Source organism: Falco rusticolus, chromosome 3 (assembly GCF_015220075.1).
Source record: "Falco rusticolus isolate bFalRus1 chromosome 3, bFalRus1.pri, whole genome shotgun sequence".
Taxonomy (NCBI): domain Eukaryota; kingdom Metazoa; phylum Chordata; class Aves; order Falconiformes; family Falconidae; genus Falco; species Falco rusticolus.
The window spans coordinates 85,270,947-85,288,264 of NC_051189.1; the positions used below are offsets into that span (position 1 = coordinate 85,270,947).

Consider the following 17,318-nt stretch of genomic DNA (forward strand, 5'->3'; position numbering starts at 1 on the left):
GGAGTGGAAAGTATGGCTGAGCAGCATCATTAATTCTCCACCCCATTTCTGGCATTTGCACTAGGGTGATTGATTTCTTCCCCCCTCCTCCTCCTCCTCCCCAGCTACAAATAACTTCTACAGGGAGATTATGCTGTCTGCTGTGTAATCAACAACAACTTCAAAAGGGCTTAGCGCTAAAAGAAAACCTCAGAGGGCAAGTATTAAGTGGGAAACAAACACAGCATTTGGGTTGTAATTTGAGGTGGGAGGCTGGGGTTTTAATAACCACATTGCTACAGCGTGCTGTGCACCTTGTGGTTCATAAACTGCATTTATGAGTACAGAAGGTTACAGGAAGATTCTTCAGTCCACATGAAAGACAGCCATGTCTGCTGTGGAGCATCCTACATGTTTAGTTGTGTGTGGTAGTTGTATTTAGCACCAGCTTTCCTATCACTGCCCAGCACTGTTCAGCTCCAGGACTGGGAAGAGTTGTGTCCTGTTTAGATCCAGCCACCCTTTTGGGCAAGGGAAGGGAGAGGAGAAAAATTACTTCTTTGTCCCACACTCCCCTCACCACACAAAATGGAAAACATTGTGGTGAGTTCCTCTGTAAACACATTTAAGACCTGTTCAAGATAGGTAAGAGAAAGGCATTTCTGTTCCCTGAACCTTTTAAGATGAGCTCCAGTCCAAGGAATAGTCCTTGAACATGCTGGGAGCTGGTGGAAATCACAGCCAGCTTTACCAGCCATCTTCCTCATCCCCAGCATTACATCCCACATTGTACCTGATGCTGTTGGTACTCCAGTGCTGTTCTCATGGGCACTCTAGGATGGTCTTAGAGGTCCTTTTGTAAAGATCTTTGCTACTAATCAGATGTCAAGAACCAGACCAAGCAAGGGAGGGACCCACTAGCCATCATAACCACAGAACCAGGAAAAAGTAGCTGTTGCAGCCTGTGGTGGAGGATCCCCTCTTTCCACACCTGAGAAGACTCCCCTCAACTGCAAAACAAGCCTGAATGCTTGGCTTTTCCCAGGACAACAGAGGAAGCTATTCACAACAAAGCTTCAGTGATGGAAATAAAAGAAGCTGAGTATCAAATCTTAGAGCTAGGTGCATGCACATTCCTGATCAAAGATGAAGTAGCATTGCCACTGGCCACAGCCCAGCCAAAAACTCAGTGTAAGACTCCAGAGGGATGAAGGGGTACGGACTTGCCAGCAGTGTCCTTGGCTAGAAAAGTGGGATTAAGTCAACAGGACATCAAATCAGGTCTTTGTCCCAGCACAGGGCAAGGACAGTCTCTGCTTCTTGAGGGGTAGTAAGGCTGTCTCATACAGTAACAAAAAATTTTGCTCTCACTTGAAACACCTCAGTGCCCTTAGATTTGAGCCTCCAGACTTCAGTGCCCATCAGATTTCCTCCCTTCTGAGATACCAAGCCTGAAGGGTGCTGTCATATAGTTCATTCCTGGAGATTGTCCTGGCAAGACAGCTTTCAGTGCTTTTCCCAGGGCACCTTTAAATACCCTGCAGGCCTTTGGCTCAGCATATACAGGCCCAAGAGCAGCTCCTGAGGGCAGCTATGTCCAGTGAGGGTATCAAAGTGTGCAACACTCGTGACTCATCTTCACAGAATCACAGGTGCTTGCAGTTGCAAGACACTCTGGAAATCTCCTCCAACCCACCCTGCCATCTTCCTCCATCTTGGTAGAGGATAAGGCTCTGGACTGAGATTACCCCATCTTGGGGCTTGATACCAAAACTTCCCCTTCTAGTGGCATTTCCATGCCTGCAGGTGCTGTCCACAGACAGGCAGTTGTCTAGTCCCTGAGGGATGCCTTGGGAACATCTACAAGCATCTTAACCCTCATGGCAAAGGATGCCTTCCTGGTATTTCCATGCATTCTGCTTAATTGGACCCCCCAGCTAACTGGCATTTGTTGGGATCTCTCCCAGTTTTCCTCTCGCCCTCCCAGCCTTGCTGTGCTACTGACTGTCACCATCTCTCCTGCTGGTAGCAGAATGTCCATCTGGAGAATCTGGAAGTCCCAACAGCATTGCTATCCCTATTAACATATCTAAAAACTCCAAGCTGGCAGGAGCCAGCAAGTCACAAAGGACAGACAATATTTAACATTATTCATGGGGTTTTTTTAAGCATTCAGAACATGCAGCAAATGTTCGTTCACCATTTACTTAGTCCTTCACTTGCCCTCATGGCTGATCTACAGGTGCTAAGGTGGGTGACTGGAAGGGCAGTGCTGTGTCACACCTGCTGCCTCTGTTGAGATGTGGGCAGCTCAGAGACCCACTGACCTTGTCTCACATAAGCACCCATGTGTTTGCCTGCCCACATGCTCTATGGATACAATCCACATGGTCCTTATCACAAGGTCTTACACTCTTTCAGGCTGACTGCACTCACCAGAGCAGACCAGGCAGTAAATGTCCTTTGTCAAACACTCTGCTTAAATCGAAACCCACCCCTAGAGCCACCCTTGGAAAGATGCTGTGCCTCAGGGAACACTTGCAAGGCAGGCAGCATGTGACACCATTGACTAACCACATCACTGCCGAGCTCCATCCCAAGTGTAAGTGCCAAGAGAGTAGTGCCCTGCTCACAGGGAAAAGGTTCACTGCCATTCACACATTTAACATCACCCACGACCTAACAGAGAGCAGCTGTACAGGCTGCTAGGTTACAGAGAATTTTTTTCTCCTCTCATCCCTGATTTCTGCCATAAAAATCATAGGCTCTGCTGTAATTCTGCTTTCATAGAGAGATTTTCATGTGGCACACACAAGAATCAAATTCCCTTACCGTTGCCTGCATATGACAAGCTGGCCCTAAGCTCCAAAAAGCAAGGTGCTCACCCTTGCCCCTTTCTTTGTATGGACAAAGGTGAGGAGCTTTTTGTCAGCAATTAACCCTTGTTTCAGCTCAATAGGGCTGATCAGATTGTAGAACAACATCTGAGAAGTGGAGATTAGCAGGCCAAGCTCTTTAGTAGTTAAGGTGTCAGTGCAACTACTCAAAATCAGATTTCCCTTTCTTCACTGGCATTTGATTAAAGCCTTTTCAAGCAATCCTTTACAACTTCCAGATGCTGAAGTCAGGTGATAGAGAAAAAGTCTGGGGTTTTTTTGCCTGGGAAATGGCTACAGTGTGTATTTCAAATGTGGTCAGAAGAAAAATTGTGCCCAGAAAACACCTGTAAGTGTGTGCATGTCTGCGCACTTGCACTAATGCATAGCTTTGGCAGAGCTGACCAGACCACAAACGTGCAAAGGCTTTAGTAGCATGGTTCAAGAAGGGAGAAAATACTCTTAAAACAGGAGCTGAGTCTGGAAATAGATTGTGAGAGGATCAATTTTTGCTGCATACTGATTTATTCAAACCTTCTACAGTGGCAAAGCCCTCTATAACAAAATATCTGATTACAAGACTATGACCATAAATTCCACACACCCTCAAGCAATGCCCAATGAATAACTGACTTGTTAAGGGAAGGAACCTGCACAATGAATAAATCTACCAACAGGGCTTTCAATACAAAAGACCCCATCGGGACAAATTTCCTTCTGAAGCTGTATCGACTTTCATTTGCAGGAACCAGCAGATATTTGTTTCGAGAAGATAGCCATTGTTAGATTGCTGCTAAACAACACAGAGTATAAACCAGGCTCCTACCCCAGGCATAATCTGCTTGCTTATTAAAGTGGGCTGGACTGTACAAAAGACTATTTTTGCTGGATGGAGTGTTATACGTCTCCTGGAAAAGCATGTGTTTAATCCAGAGTGAATCCAAGGCAGGTACAGGACACTTGCATACTTCCAGACCCTCAGTTGTAGAAAGGCATTAAAAAAAAAAAAAAAAAAAAAAAAAGGATTGAGAAAGGACAAGAAAACATGACTCAGGAGGAATATTTAAGGGTAGACATGCATTCACAGTCAAAACACGAGAAAACTAAGTTATGCCTGGTGCTTGGCTGGTGCTTCTCATCTCAGAGTCCCAAAGGAGGTGTTGTTTGACCAAGTCCATTTGAACGGCCGGCACAGAGGAAGGAAGGCATCCCCATTTTACAAAAGAAAGCACCAAACTGAGGAAAGACCAATGTCTCAATTAACTGTGACCCAAACCCCTGGTCTGAGACATATGGTTTGGCAGTGGATGAGATCAGCCCTACAATGCCCTTGGTCCTTAGAGAGGATCACACTACAGCATCTTTTAAAATCAAGCCATGGGGCTTGGTGTCAGGTAGACCAAAGTTTCAGTGGCTTGTGGAGCTGTGAGCTTAAATGCTCAGCTGAGACATCCGCAAGAAGACAGAAGCACAGATGGGACAGAGACAAAGGGTTTCAACTCCAGATCTAATCTAACACAGAAATTGCGATGACCCCTATCCTGAAAGCATTTAGCGAGAGAACTATGCTAACTCTCAATGAATATGGAATGGGTAGGTCTGCCAGGAATGGGATAGTACTAAGGCAGGGGGGAGAAAGAAAAGAGCCATTTTGCAAACAGCAAGGACTTTATTATAGGCCAGCTGAGCTCAAAAACTGAGGAAATATCTCCATCTAGTAAAGCCAGCCTGACTACAGGCAGTAGGCAAGGTGAGCATGCAGGTGGGAGTGCTGGAACTGTAGGATGGGGTATCACAAGGCCTGCCTCTGACCACTGCTGGATGTTCAGAAAAAGAGCTGGTAAAAATATATACTAGTGCATCATACCATATGCACAAAATGGTGCCTCAAATATATGCGGGATTCCTCCATCCTTCTCTCAGGCCAAATCACAACAGCAGGCAGCAGCTCTACCAGGAGTAAATCACCAACCTAAAAAGTGTGATGCTCGCTAGAAGGAGGATTTTGCATACTTTATGTATCTTGCTTCATACATGCACTTCAGGCTAATGTACGATGCACCACATAAGATAACTGCCATCTGGTTTAATTTTTACCCCCAAATATTCCAAAGGGGTAGAATGTCTAGATTTCCTTACAAGGTCTCTGTTCTTTCTTCCTCCTGATGCCATTTGCTTTCCCTGATCCCCCGTGTCCCAGGGGTAACGCGTGACAGCAAACATGGCAGAGCTTGCAGTTTCAACAGCTTATTTATCATCAGCTGGTCATTCCTTGATCAATGTTTTATGAAGGGATATTTCAGAAAAAAATCAGAGGGAGTAGGAGAAGGAAAGTAGGGAACCATCCCCAGTTTAATCTTGATAGCTTTGGCAGGGGGTGATTCACTCCAAGAAATTAAAATCAGCAAATCTTCTCTCATTTTCTTTGACAGAGGTAACCAATTTAAATTTTCATAAAGGGGGCAGTGATGTGTGTCTTCGCAAAACAGTCACCAATCCAACAGCCCTCTGATTTAAAGTATTATCTTTCTTTTCTCCCCACCCCCGCTACCCCTTTCCCTGAGAGCTTCTGGGAGCAACATGAGAAATTATCTCACCATAATCAAACTAATACAAAACTCTCACTCCAAGAGGCACCACAAGAAATTTCTAAGCTCAAGAAGTGATGATGAATGGGTGTCCTGAAGGGACCTAATTTATTGCTCCTTTTCCTTTTTTCCTTTTTCCTTTTTTTTTTTTTTTTTTAATAACATGTGGTCTTGTGTTTTGTAGCCCCAGCATACTGCAAAATGTATTAAAGAGCCAACCATGACACAGAGTGCATGTCAGAGAAAGGGATGTACACTCTCCACATGGGCTGGTCTGCCAGATTGCTCTCCAAGAGAGAAGGTTGGCTTCCAGGTGGTGAATTCTTATGTTCTAATAAAATGCTATCAATATGCGTCTGGGGATGGTGTGGCGCTGTGGAAGAATTGCCTTTTGGGCAGCAGGAGCATTAAGAAGGGTTACAAGGCAGATGGGACCTCCTATACTTGGATGCTCTGGAGGATGCTAAAGACCAGGATGATGTCTGTGGTGGCCCTGATTTGGAGAAATGTGGGTTGCCACAGTTCCCTGTCATGGTGATTTGGGACTTGGAGGGCTGGTCCTCAGTGGGTTTGTGACCTAAGGAGGCTACACATGAATCTAAATAAAAGGAATACATCTCAAGTCAAAAGGGTCCCCTGCCTCTCCAGTGCAGATGGGACACTGAAATACTGTTTTCTTTGGCAGAGATGTGGTTCAAAGCAACTGAGATGCAAAGGAGATCCTATCCCACTTTGGCTGAGAGAACTGTGCCCCAGCCCCTTTCTTCCCATGCTTCAGAGCCCCAGATCCCCACCCCACCCAAATATATCGATGGACATCAACCCCCATCAGCAAGTTACCTAAGCCTTAGTCCAGTTTCACTCAAGCACAAGCATTCCCTCCTTCCCACCTTCTTTCACCCCAGAGCCTTCTGCAAACCCCAGGCAAGTGAAAAGTCCAGACAATTTGTGTCTGGAGCCACAAGAAGAGCCGCAAGAGCCACAAGAAGAACGTGGGAGCATCCTGTGCATGGCAAGTGCTGAGATGTGCTGGGGACCCCTGCACTTTGCCTGCAGCTACATTGAGCTGTTCCTATATATGCTGCGACACCAGGAAAGACAGTATTCTGCAAACCTCCAGGCCAGGTGCCAGCTCCCTTCCCTCTGAAGGCTTGCTTGGGGATGTGAATTTTCTCCAAGGGGAGGAGGCGAGCTAGTTACAGAGACAGCGTGTCATCCATCTTGAAGAAAATACTCCTCTCTCTTTGCACCTGTCCTAGAAAGGTGGCAATCAGCATGCCGCAAGCCCGGGATCAGGCCCAGGAAAAGCTTTGCCTCATTTGTTTACCAGCGCGGTTTTCCTGGAGCTAATTAATGAGCCAAGCTGATACCCTGCAACAGGTACCGATGGCAGGGGATTTCCTGCGTGCTACGCTCGAGAAACGGGAGATGCATTTGGATCTATGATCACACTGCTTTGCCCTCTCCCTCCCCCCAAAAAAGGGGAATAAAAGCCATCTGCAGCCACACAGGCACCTTGGGAAGACCCTCCATCATCTTCTCCACCCCCCCACGCCCCCAAGCCCACCCGCCCACCCCCCACCCCGCTCCAGGAGCAATGAATGGGCACGATCTCTGTTGCATGATACTCTGGGCTGACTCCCAGGAGCAGAGCGCTTGAGCACCCTATTCCCCACTTGTACGAAGCCAGGGTTCACATGTAGCCCCCAAGCAAGCCCCTGGGGCTGGGGGCTGCTCCCCCAACTCCTGGGCATGGGGGTGAGCAGAGCTGCACAAGCTGCTTGCGCATCCAAGGAGAGTCCCTGGCAGCCCAAAAACCGTCTGCTTTCCCCAGGATGCTGAGATGGGGAGAAGTGGGGCAGATAAAACATGCGGGGGAGTACGGTAAAAAAAACATGGGGGGGGGGGGGGGGGGGCGCGCAAAAAGCCCACGGGAAGATGATGCTCGCAGCGTGGGGAATAAACCCCGTGGGGGGGCGTTTCGGGTACGGGGTGTGAGGTAGCCCTTATTGCGAGTCCCAGCCGTGTGTGTTTGTTGTTTTTTTTGGGGGGGATTGTTTTTTGGGGGGGAGGGCAGGTACGGAGGAGCCCCGCTCCGGCGGGCTGTGCCGAGCAGTCGTGCGCTCCGGGGGCGGCGGGCGGCGATAGCCGGGCTGCGAGCGCCACCTCCCCGCCGCTCGCCGCAAGCCCCGGCCGCCCTCCCACCCCCCCTCTACCAAAAGCTGCCGGGCTGGGGAGGCTGGGGGGACCCTGACACTAGGAGATGCTCCCCCCACACCCCCCTTTTCCCAGCCTTTCCCACCCGGGGTTGCATCTGGGGCGGCCTCGATGCTGTGGGGAGGGAGGAGTGTGTGTAGGGAGGGGTTGTTGCTAAGTTTGGGATGCTTGCAAAAAGGGGGTCTGTAGGGGCTGGGCAAGGGGTACTGCTGGGGGGGGGGGGGGGCGGGGGGGGAGGTCTGTGTGTGTGTCCTGGAGCACCGCTGAGTGCCTGCGGGGCAGAGGGCAATGCAGCTCTCCCTGGGGTGGCAGAACAGTGGGATGTAGGTGTTGCTCCCTCCACCCCTGAGGCTGCCTTTGGCTGCTCCTTGGGGATGTGACTGGGGTTCAGGAGTACACACACACACATACACACACATTTCCCAGACCAGGTATGGGGTCTGGGACAACCTCCCCTGCCTCAGTTTCCCCCATGTAAGGGGAATAAGGGTTCAGACCGTTCATCTTTGGAAAACCACCCCACTGCACAGCTAGCCCTTCCCTGAGCCAGACCACCTTTGCTGGTTAATTATGGGGGGGTCTGAGCCCATAGCCTTGTACCCAGGGCTCTGCAACACCATCCCAAGTGCTATGGAAAGGGCCCGAAGCCCTGCTCCTGCCCTGCCTCTGCCCTGCTCCTGCCCTGCCTTCGCCTTGCCCCTGTCCAGTTCTGCCTGACCTTCCCCTTCGCCCTCTGCAGCAGATGCGATGTTGCACCCTGACCCCACTACAACACACAGACTGGGGCATGGGGGTCCCCTGGTCCCATCCCCCACCCCCCAGCACCCCCATGGTCCCCATGTCCCTCTGCTGCAGCTGAGACCCACCAGGCAGGATGTCTTGCCTGCTTAGCCCTCTGCCTGTCCCCTGCCTGGCTCAGACCCTGGCTCAGCCCTACCCTGTCCCCTTGCAGTGCGGCTTGGCTGAGAGCTGGTGCAATTCTTCAGTACCCTCCGAGGGTAAAAACCTCCCCTGCTCTGTGCCCTGCAACCTCCTTCCTCTTCCTCAGCGAGGTGTTGAGCACAGTAAGGACACTGGGACCCAGGTTAATGAGTCATTAATTAATTAGGGACCCACTTAATATGCATGGGGAGTTGTTTGTTTCCTTTAGCAGCCCAGGCTTTGGATGAGATCCCAGTTTAGCGAAGCCTCCAGCCTCGTCTCCCAGCTGATAATAGATAATACAGATATTTCAGCACCAGCCAAAGCAGAGTCATCATCATTAATACACAGTCCTCCCTGCTACGCAGCGGAGGTCGCTAGTCAACTCCGTGGAGTGCCCAAGGCTCATCTCTCCTGGCTTTTTTTAGGCTTTACATGGCCAGGTGAGAGCAAACCTATAGCTAATCAACAGGTAAAGGGGCTGGGGAGGTGCACCCCGCACCCTGACCACCCCTGGCCCCCTCCCAGGGAGCACAGGCTTTTGAGGCATCATGATTTTCACTCTACCGCACAGGCAGGTTTTGGCATCTGTCAAAGTAGCTTTGCTCTTCCTCAGTCCCCCCTCCTCTCCTCCTCCTCCCTCAGCCATCAGCTGTCAGCTGGCCCTGGCCCTCGCCAGACCCAGTGGTGGAGCTGGATTGAGCCTCAACCCCTGCAAGCCCCAGCACCAAAGGGATGGGGTAGTCAGGGGTGGGGAGGGGGGGTGTCTTTTTACCCTCCATCCCTTTGACCTTGCCATGATATTCTCCTCCCTATCACCTCCTCTCTGTGCAACTGATTCACAGGGGTTATTTCCTTGGCCAGGGCAGGATCAGGGACCTGAGTGTGATTCACAGCCAAAGGTACCTTGCAGAGTTGATCTGCAACCCATGCCTTTGATTGTCGGGGACTGATGCCTTCCCTCAGCCAGGACTGGGGCACAACCAGGCTGAAAAGTCCCCTAGAAATCTCTACCTGATCCCCTCCACCCTGCTTTTTCTTCCAGCCTTGGAAGAACCGTGGCTGAAACACCTCTCTGTGAAAGTCTGAAGATGCATCAACAGCCACCCTCCATCAGCGAATGTCAGGCCGTGAAAGGGAAGGGGGTGGTGGGGGAAGAGGGAGAGACACATTTTGCGATTCATTCCCACACAGGGTGATTCAGAACAAGATGCTTTGTAATTACGCATTCCTGATGGAGACTCCTTCTCTCTCCACTCCCCCAAAGAAAGGCTAAGCCATACCTAGGTGCCAGCATCCCTCAGGAGCCCAGCTCCAGGATCAGTGTGTGTGTGTATATGTTTGTGCCATACTCTGATCTCAAAATAGGCTAAAGGCTAATTTTCTCCTACAGTGTGAAGAAAAGTGTTGATATATGGCATTTTAGGGGGGGCATTAGGAGCTCGTCACCTCTCCAGCCACTGTCTCCAGCCCTGGGAAGGTGCCACACAAGCAGCAAAGCAAGGAAGGACACCCCCCACCACCCCCCTCTCCCCCCAAACTCTTCAAGGAAAAGGAGGAAGGCAAGGAGCTGGGATGGGGGCAGGTTCGTGCCCGGAGCAGGCAGCTGCCTATCCTTACGAGACTTTGTTTGCCAACATCGCAGGCTGAGGAGTCCCGGACCCCAGGGCTGCCCGGGAAGGCACCGCGGCTTCGCAGCACTTTGCAGTTCAGCTCTGACTGCTCTGCAGCTCTCCTGTCATGATCCCCTGCTCCTCTTCCCTTGCTTGGCTGCCTTCTCCCCCGGGAACAGTCCAGTGCCCAGCTCCTTTCCCCAGGACATTAATGCATTTCCCCCTTCACATCCTGCAGACATCAATATTTTCCACCACTGCTTGATGTTTGCCCACAGGACCCGCATGAACAAAAGTTAAAACTTCCCATGGCAGGGAGTGATTATTCTCTATCTGTCCAAATTGCAGAGCAGAGGGGATGAAAACATCCTCTGGGTGCTGTTTCCAGGGGCAAAAGCAGAGGAGCAGGTTCCCACCACTGCCCCTATCCCTGCCTCCCCTGGCGATGGAGAGAGACCCCCCCTGCACTCAAGGCAAAGCGCAGCCCAGAGAAGTCGTGTTCCCCCTCTCCCTCCCCTCAGAGGAAGAAGGAAAGGTGGCTGGGAGCCCCTTACCTTGAAGAGCTCCCCAGGTTTTATATCCTCCTTCTTCCTTTTGTCAAATTCCAAATGGAAACCAGCAACATATCCAGGGGTAACCAGCCCAACATTGGGCAGCTTGTGAAGTCCAAAAGAATGGCAGAGCTCTCTCTCCCTCCACTCCCACCACTCTTGCCTCTACATATATATATACATACACACTTATATATATATATATATGTATATATTAAATGAAAAAGGGGGAAAAAAATCCTAAAAGAAAGGGGGGTGGGGAGGGAAAGGAAGGGAGAACCTTTGGTGTTTCTGCAGACAGGCAGGTGGAAGAGAAAAGCTGAAAATAATTAAGCCGTTTTTTGAGGAATCCTTTAGGAGAGGGAAAAAACGCAGTTAAAAGCCAGTAAATCATTAGATCCAAGCAGACGATCAAGTCTTCTCCTTTAAAAAAAAATATACAGCAGGGTTCAGAGTAGCTTTCCCAGCAGCGAGGAGCAAGAATGGTCTTCTTCAGAAAGATATGTTTGTTTAAAATCCACTCGTCTGCTTTTCTTTCTTTTCTCCCCCCACTTTTTTTTTTCTTTTCTTTCCTTTTTTTTTTTTTTTTTGTAAATTCTGCTTCTGAATCTCTCTCTGTGAAACTAGATCCAGCCTTTGTAGCCAGGGGCTGCATTAAGGATTACATCAGGCTTTTATAAGCTTTCCAGATCACACATTAGAGTGAGAGAGAGAGAGGGAGGGAGGGAGGGAGGGATGGGAGGGAGGGATAAAATGCACACACACATACACAGGCACACGCACAGATCGGAGCTTTGTAAAACAGGCAGCTATAGGCAAGGACCCTAACTGCCACGGTATCGCATCGGGTATGCTCTGCTAGCCTATAGGAGGAGAGGATGGATAGATGGATGGATGGATGGATGGATGGATGGATGGATGGATGGATGGATGGATGGATGGATGGATGGATGGATGGATGGATGGAGCAGAGCAGCCAGCGAAAGCCGGAGTGTGTTGGCGTCTGGGCAGCGCAGCCTCCCCGGGACAGCTTAGCCCTAAGCAGGGAGCCAGGAGGTGAAGGGGGAGCCGGGATGGTGGTGGTGGGGATGGCAAGGGCTCTGCTCCCCCCACCCCCAAAAAAAAATCCCCAAAAAACCCCCAAACAAACAGCCCCAACCAACAGCCACCAAAGCCCCAACCTGCAGGGGTTCAGCGCGGGAGAGGTGCTGGTCCCCGCAGCGGGATGCGCAGACAGGGCTCGCCGCTCCTCGGGTGCCGGGAGGGAGAAGGGGCTGCTGGGGCTCTCTCACCGTGTCTGTGTGTGTGTGTGCGTGTGTCCCGGAGCTGGCAGCCTGGGGGGGGGGACGGGACGGGAGACTGGACAGGAGGGCGGGGAGCCCCGGGGCAGAGGCTCCCTCTGCCCCAGAGCCCGGCAGGCGGGCGGGGGCTGGAGCTCCCCATCGCCCCGCAAGGGCTTTACCCCAGGGCACTCGCTTTGCCTAGGGAGGAGACAACAGCCATTAACCATTCCTTATTTTATTTTTTTTTACTCCTTTTCTAGCATCCTCCCCAACTCCTTGCTCTATCAACACCCGCATATGGGGGCGGGGGAGGGGGTATCAAAGAAATGCAACACCCCAGGGGGGCAGGAGGATGGGGGGAAAGGGAGAGTTTGAGCAGATGGAAGAGGAGGAGGACATGGGCTGGAGGAAAAGGCACATGCTGCATCCCAGCAGCTTTGGGGTAAAGGTGCTGCCTCCCGGTTTACAGCCCGGAGAAGGTCCCCCGGTAACGAGGAGGCTGCCGAGCGGAGAGGGGGTGTGGGAAGGGGATGGAGGGGAGACAGATAAAGCTGGAGAAAGGGGGGAGAGCGGGGGACTTCAGCATCCTGCCAGACTTCAAGACCTGCCCCTTGTCTTTAACCCTTTCTACTCCATGAGGAGGAAACTAGCCCTTTTCCCAGATAAAACCACCACCTGCCCTGCTCTGGGCTGCTGCCCCCCCCCACCCCCACACCCCCACCCCATCAGTGGAGGGGCACAGACCTTCCCCAAAGCGCAGAGACAAAAATCACAGCTGCCCTCACCCTCTGTCCCTCTGCCTCAGGGAGGGTGAAAAGCACCCCATTCCTCCCCCCAGGGACTCTCCCAGGGCACCTCCATCACGCCGCCCCTTGGCCTTCCTCCCCTGTACTCCCTTCCCTTCACCTCATCCAGCCCTTTTACCTCCATTCCCACATCTCTGAACCTCTTTAAATCCCCAAAAAACTTCTGGGGAACGGGGAAACAGGAGAAAATTGTTCATTTAGGGGAGCTGAAGAGTAAGCCCTGGCTGTGGTACAGCATGGCGAACCAGCATCTCCTCATCCCCAGCCAGCACTGCAGCATTGTTGGCCAAAGGCATCTGTGACATCTCCAGTTAAGCAAGGACTGGAGCAAAGGGGCAGCTGGGGCCTGAAATGCTTGTTTTTAGCCGACAGGCGGCTATGCTGGATTAGCACGGTGCATGCTCCGCATGGAAATCTCTCTCGTTCTCTCTCCAGCATTTCGGGAGTTTGTTTGGCTGGTTTGTTTTTCTTCAAGAAGGTTTCCCTGCTCCTCTGAGTCCCCCAGGGATTTCTTCTCCACTTCACTTTCTCCAGCTTCTCTTTCTCCACCCCCCGCAGGTAGAAGCAGGAGAGCAGAGAGTTTTGGTGGGAACCACAGGGTGCCTGTCAAAAGGAGCCCATGCAAAACAGCAGGTCCTACCCCTGTGAGCCCCACAGACAGCTAATGCCATGCTTTTGGGGTGGTGGGGGAAGTGGTGGGACTTTCCTTCCCCATCCTGTGGTTGAGGAGGTCAGGCAGAGCAAGGTGCAGCTAGCATCCCTCCTGTGTTGTAGGGCAAGGAAGCTCAGCACAAGGAAAAAGTGCCAGGAAGTAGTACTGACAAAACTAAAACTGTTTCCAACTCCCACTGCTGCAATGGGACAAGATAGAAATCTCATCTTGGTGGGAATGGGGAACTGGTCTGGATGCAATCAAAAATTTCACTGCAGCCCATTTCTATGCAGTCCTAGATAGGAGGCCCATAAATCTCCAGACCCTCATTTAACAAAAATGTAAACATGACCCACACTTTAAGAACATAATGAAAAGAGGTCTGATCTCTCTGTTTCTCACTGTGTGCCCTGCAGGCAGAACTTGGGGCCAGCTGCAACAGTGACCAGGGCACTGGAGGATTTGGGGTGTGCAAGTGGCTGAGGTAACAAAATGCAGTCACCTGGTCTCTTTGGTTTTGCACATCTGTGAAGTGCTTAAGAGGAAATAACTTTACTGTAATGCACAGGCATCTGTGAAACTCATTGCTGCAAGCTACCTCTCCGAAGACAAAGAAGTCCATTTGCAGAGCAAGAGATGCGCTCAGCACATCAGATCTTTTAAAGTCCAAGTTTGGGGAGACATAGACCCTTCCTTCCATGCTGCCAACAGAACTAAAACATGTAATACCTGTGGCAAGTGGCCTACTTTATAACAGTCTACCTCTAAGTCATCTGGTTTGACCAGGTTTTAGGTCATTTTTCATCCTAGTCCACTCATGTGGTGAAGACAGGCAATCCTTGCATCCTCAAGCAAAAAGGGGAGTATCATGCTGGAGAGTGGGCCTGGATGAGCAGCCATGCCATGGAAAGGGATGGAGAAGTTGCATTAACAGGGTTTTTCCCCTCATCAGTCTCCACAGTTCCCAAAGGTGCCTCCTAAGGGAGTCACTGGGCCAACAGCACTGGAACACACCAAGATGTAAAAACACCTTTGCTCTGGTGGTTGTCTCCATGCTCCCCATGTATGGACCTTCCCAGGACCATGCTGCCCAGCCCTAGGGCTGCACCATTTATTTATGACACCAAATGCCCTGCAACAGAGATCCCAGACCCATTTTTCTTGAAACCATGCAGAAATAACCAAAAGGCCTAAGCTCAGCCCAAACTGGCAACCCCTGTCCCACCACCATAGGGTGTGAGGACTCCTGAAGTTACTCAGGACAGATATGGGTTCCATCAGGACCTTCCAGTGTCATTGCCAGAGGAAGGAGAAGCAGACAAGACTAGCAAAAACAGAGATTTCAAGGCACAACAACTTCTTGGACACATCATTCCCAGGCCACCATGGAGGTACTAATAAGGCCAACCCACCCACAACACTTCATGGGGAGGTTCTGGATGAGTTTTATGGCAAACACTGGTTTTGCTGTGCAAAATCACAAGCAAGTGACAACTGTCATTCTCCTCTCCGCTACAGTCTTGATGCTTTTGCCCATGGTCTGTTTTCTGTCTGGACTTTGCAGATGGGAAGGCATGAGTTGGATCCAGATGTAACTCTCTGCTTCTCTCTGACAAAGGGAAACAGCAAACAATACAGATAAGCAATCCCTCTACTCCTATATATGCTTTAAATTTAAACCATGCTTATTGCACAGAAAACGCCTCTTCTTGTCAGAGCCAAAACTGGTCAAGATCAAGATGGGATGTGAAACATCTAAGCTCAAATACAGCGTCCCTGGGAATCTGCAAAGAGATTTTGGGAGAAGGAATAAGCTGCACAATTCAGGGGCCTAAACCAGTCTCAGACTACAAAGTACATGAAGGAAACATGAAATAGAGAGCAAAATATCTTCTATATACCAAATATTTGCACCTGCTTTTGAAGCACTTAATACCGATGGAAATAAGCTGTCTGAGCTGGTAGTTGTTCAGAGCTGGTTTAGATTTACCTCCGTCCCTCCCACCTCCCACATTGTGAAGGTAGGCTTGTGGTCCCATTGGATTAATTATCTATCCCTAAAATCTGCTGGAAGCACAATTGCAATGTAGAGAAACTGAGCCCAGTTTGTTGGAAGAGTCCCCTCCATCCAGGGGCAGCCCAAGCCACCAGAGGTGTAAATGAGGATAGTAAGGAAGAAACAGGGAATGTCCGGGCTTCCCAGGGGTTGTTTGAGGAGGATAACTGCAAAGCAGGACTGGTTGTAAGTAATGAGTGTACTTTCCCTCCAGCAACAGAGCCTGTGTTTACATCTATAACACCCTGCATTGTGCCTGGCTAAAGGTCTGCTTGAAAACTTCTAATTTTCAGCCAGCCACACCCTTCTGCCGAAGTGTGACCTGGAATAACTCAGCCGCACACAGGGCTTGACAGGGATTTTCCCATGCCCTTTTCTCACATAACTGCTGGGTTATGGTTTCTACCTCACTCTTCTTGTCTTTTTATTATTTTTTTTTAAATTAATTTTCATTCCTGTTACCAGCTGTGGTTTCTGCTGCCAGGGCCTGCTCCAGTGTGTTAATGCTTACATCATCACACGTCAAACCTAGCAACTACAACCTCTCCTAAGTGAAAGAGAGAAAAATGCTATCCCTCCTTACATGGGCTGTATTACGTTAAAGAATTGTCTCTGTTCAAGGATTGCCTTTGCTCAAAGACCTCCATTCTTGGACAACATGTTAAGAAACTTCTCCTAAACCAGAATTTTAGCATTTAACACATTTTATAGAGTTGTAAAGTAAGGTGAGGCAGCAGTGCCAGCAGTGCCAAGTGACAGCATGGAAAATCCTAACTCCAGCCCTCTCCTCTAATCAGCTTGTTTTTCACACCAGGGTCAGGGGATAACTCCATGGAGCCCAAAAGTGGGATCCCAGTGAGGGGAACAAGCACCAGCACATACATGGTCATGACCAGTGATGGTGGCTGGAGCTTAGGTAAGTGCCTGCACTGTTGGTGAGGAAGCCAAGCCATTGCCAGGGTCCCAAAGCTCTTGAATCATCAGGGGAGAGGATAGAAACCCGCTCCAAAAGTATTTGTGATGCTGAGTCTGGCACTCTAGGAAGGAATGATGGAGCTGCAAGCCTAGATGTTCACAGGTCCTCTTCTTCTCCAGAGCTTTGCACTGATCCTGATCTTTCTTCTTTCCCCTCCCTGTCTAGGGAGGGAAGGGATGGGGAGGAGATGATGGTGAAGTCCTCCTGCTGCCTTCCCTCTCAGCACCAATCCTCAAGATTCACTGTTGCTCCAGCTCCCTTTCCTCCCTTCCCCCACACACTCTCCCTGTGTCCATTTCCCCAACAGGCACATTCTTGCAGGGATCACAGGAGCTTTACAGATCACTCTTGGCTGGAGTATGGAGGGACACCATCACCACCCTCCTACGGCAAGGCCAAAAGCTGGTAGAGATCCAGGAACCGGAGGCTGAGAACCAGTAGTCAGAAGATAAAAGTAAAGGGTTGGGGGTTTGTTTTGTTTTGTTTTGTTTTTCTTTTTTTTAATGGGGGGTGGGGTGGGGAAGGGGATTATTTTAATTAGTAATAAACTATTAAAACCTTGAAGGTGCTTGTCCTAGAGGGAGGTGCATTGCATCTGCTTGCGTTATGGTGAGGCAAAGAGTGACGCAATTGCCAGTGAAGTCAAAACCAGAGCATCCCAAACGATCGCATAAAAGGAAACTCTAACGTTCTCAGCTCTTCCTTATCCTTGTTTGGAAACTGTATCCACAAGAGGCAAAGTGCTGAACACCTTCTAAAAGTAGCATTGGTAATAATAATTACAGTGTCTTTTCCCACAA

The 17,318-nt window shown here is 50.2% G+C and overlaps 1 protein-coding gene across 5 annotated transcripts in view; it reads right to left on the bottom strand.

Annotated features, from left to right (window-relative positions):
* Nucleotides 1-10,869, bottom strand: part of ADGRB1 (adhesion G protein-coupled receptor B1) — a 294,612-nt gene extending 283,743 nt beyond the window's left edge. For all 5 annotated transcript variants that reach the window (XM_037381503.1, XM_037381502.1, XM_037381500.1 and 2 more), the window contains exon 1: nucleotides 10,749-10,869. The gene's annotated coding sequence lies outside the window, so the exon portion shown is untranslated. The remainder of the gene's footprint in view (nucleotides 1-10,748) is intronic.
* Nucleotides 10,870-17,318: the final 6,449 nt, after the last annotated feature.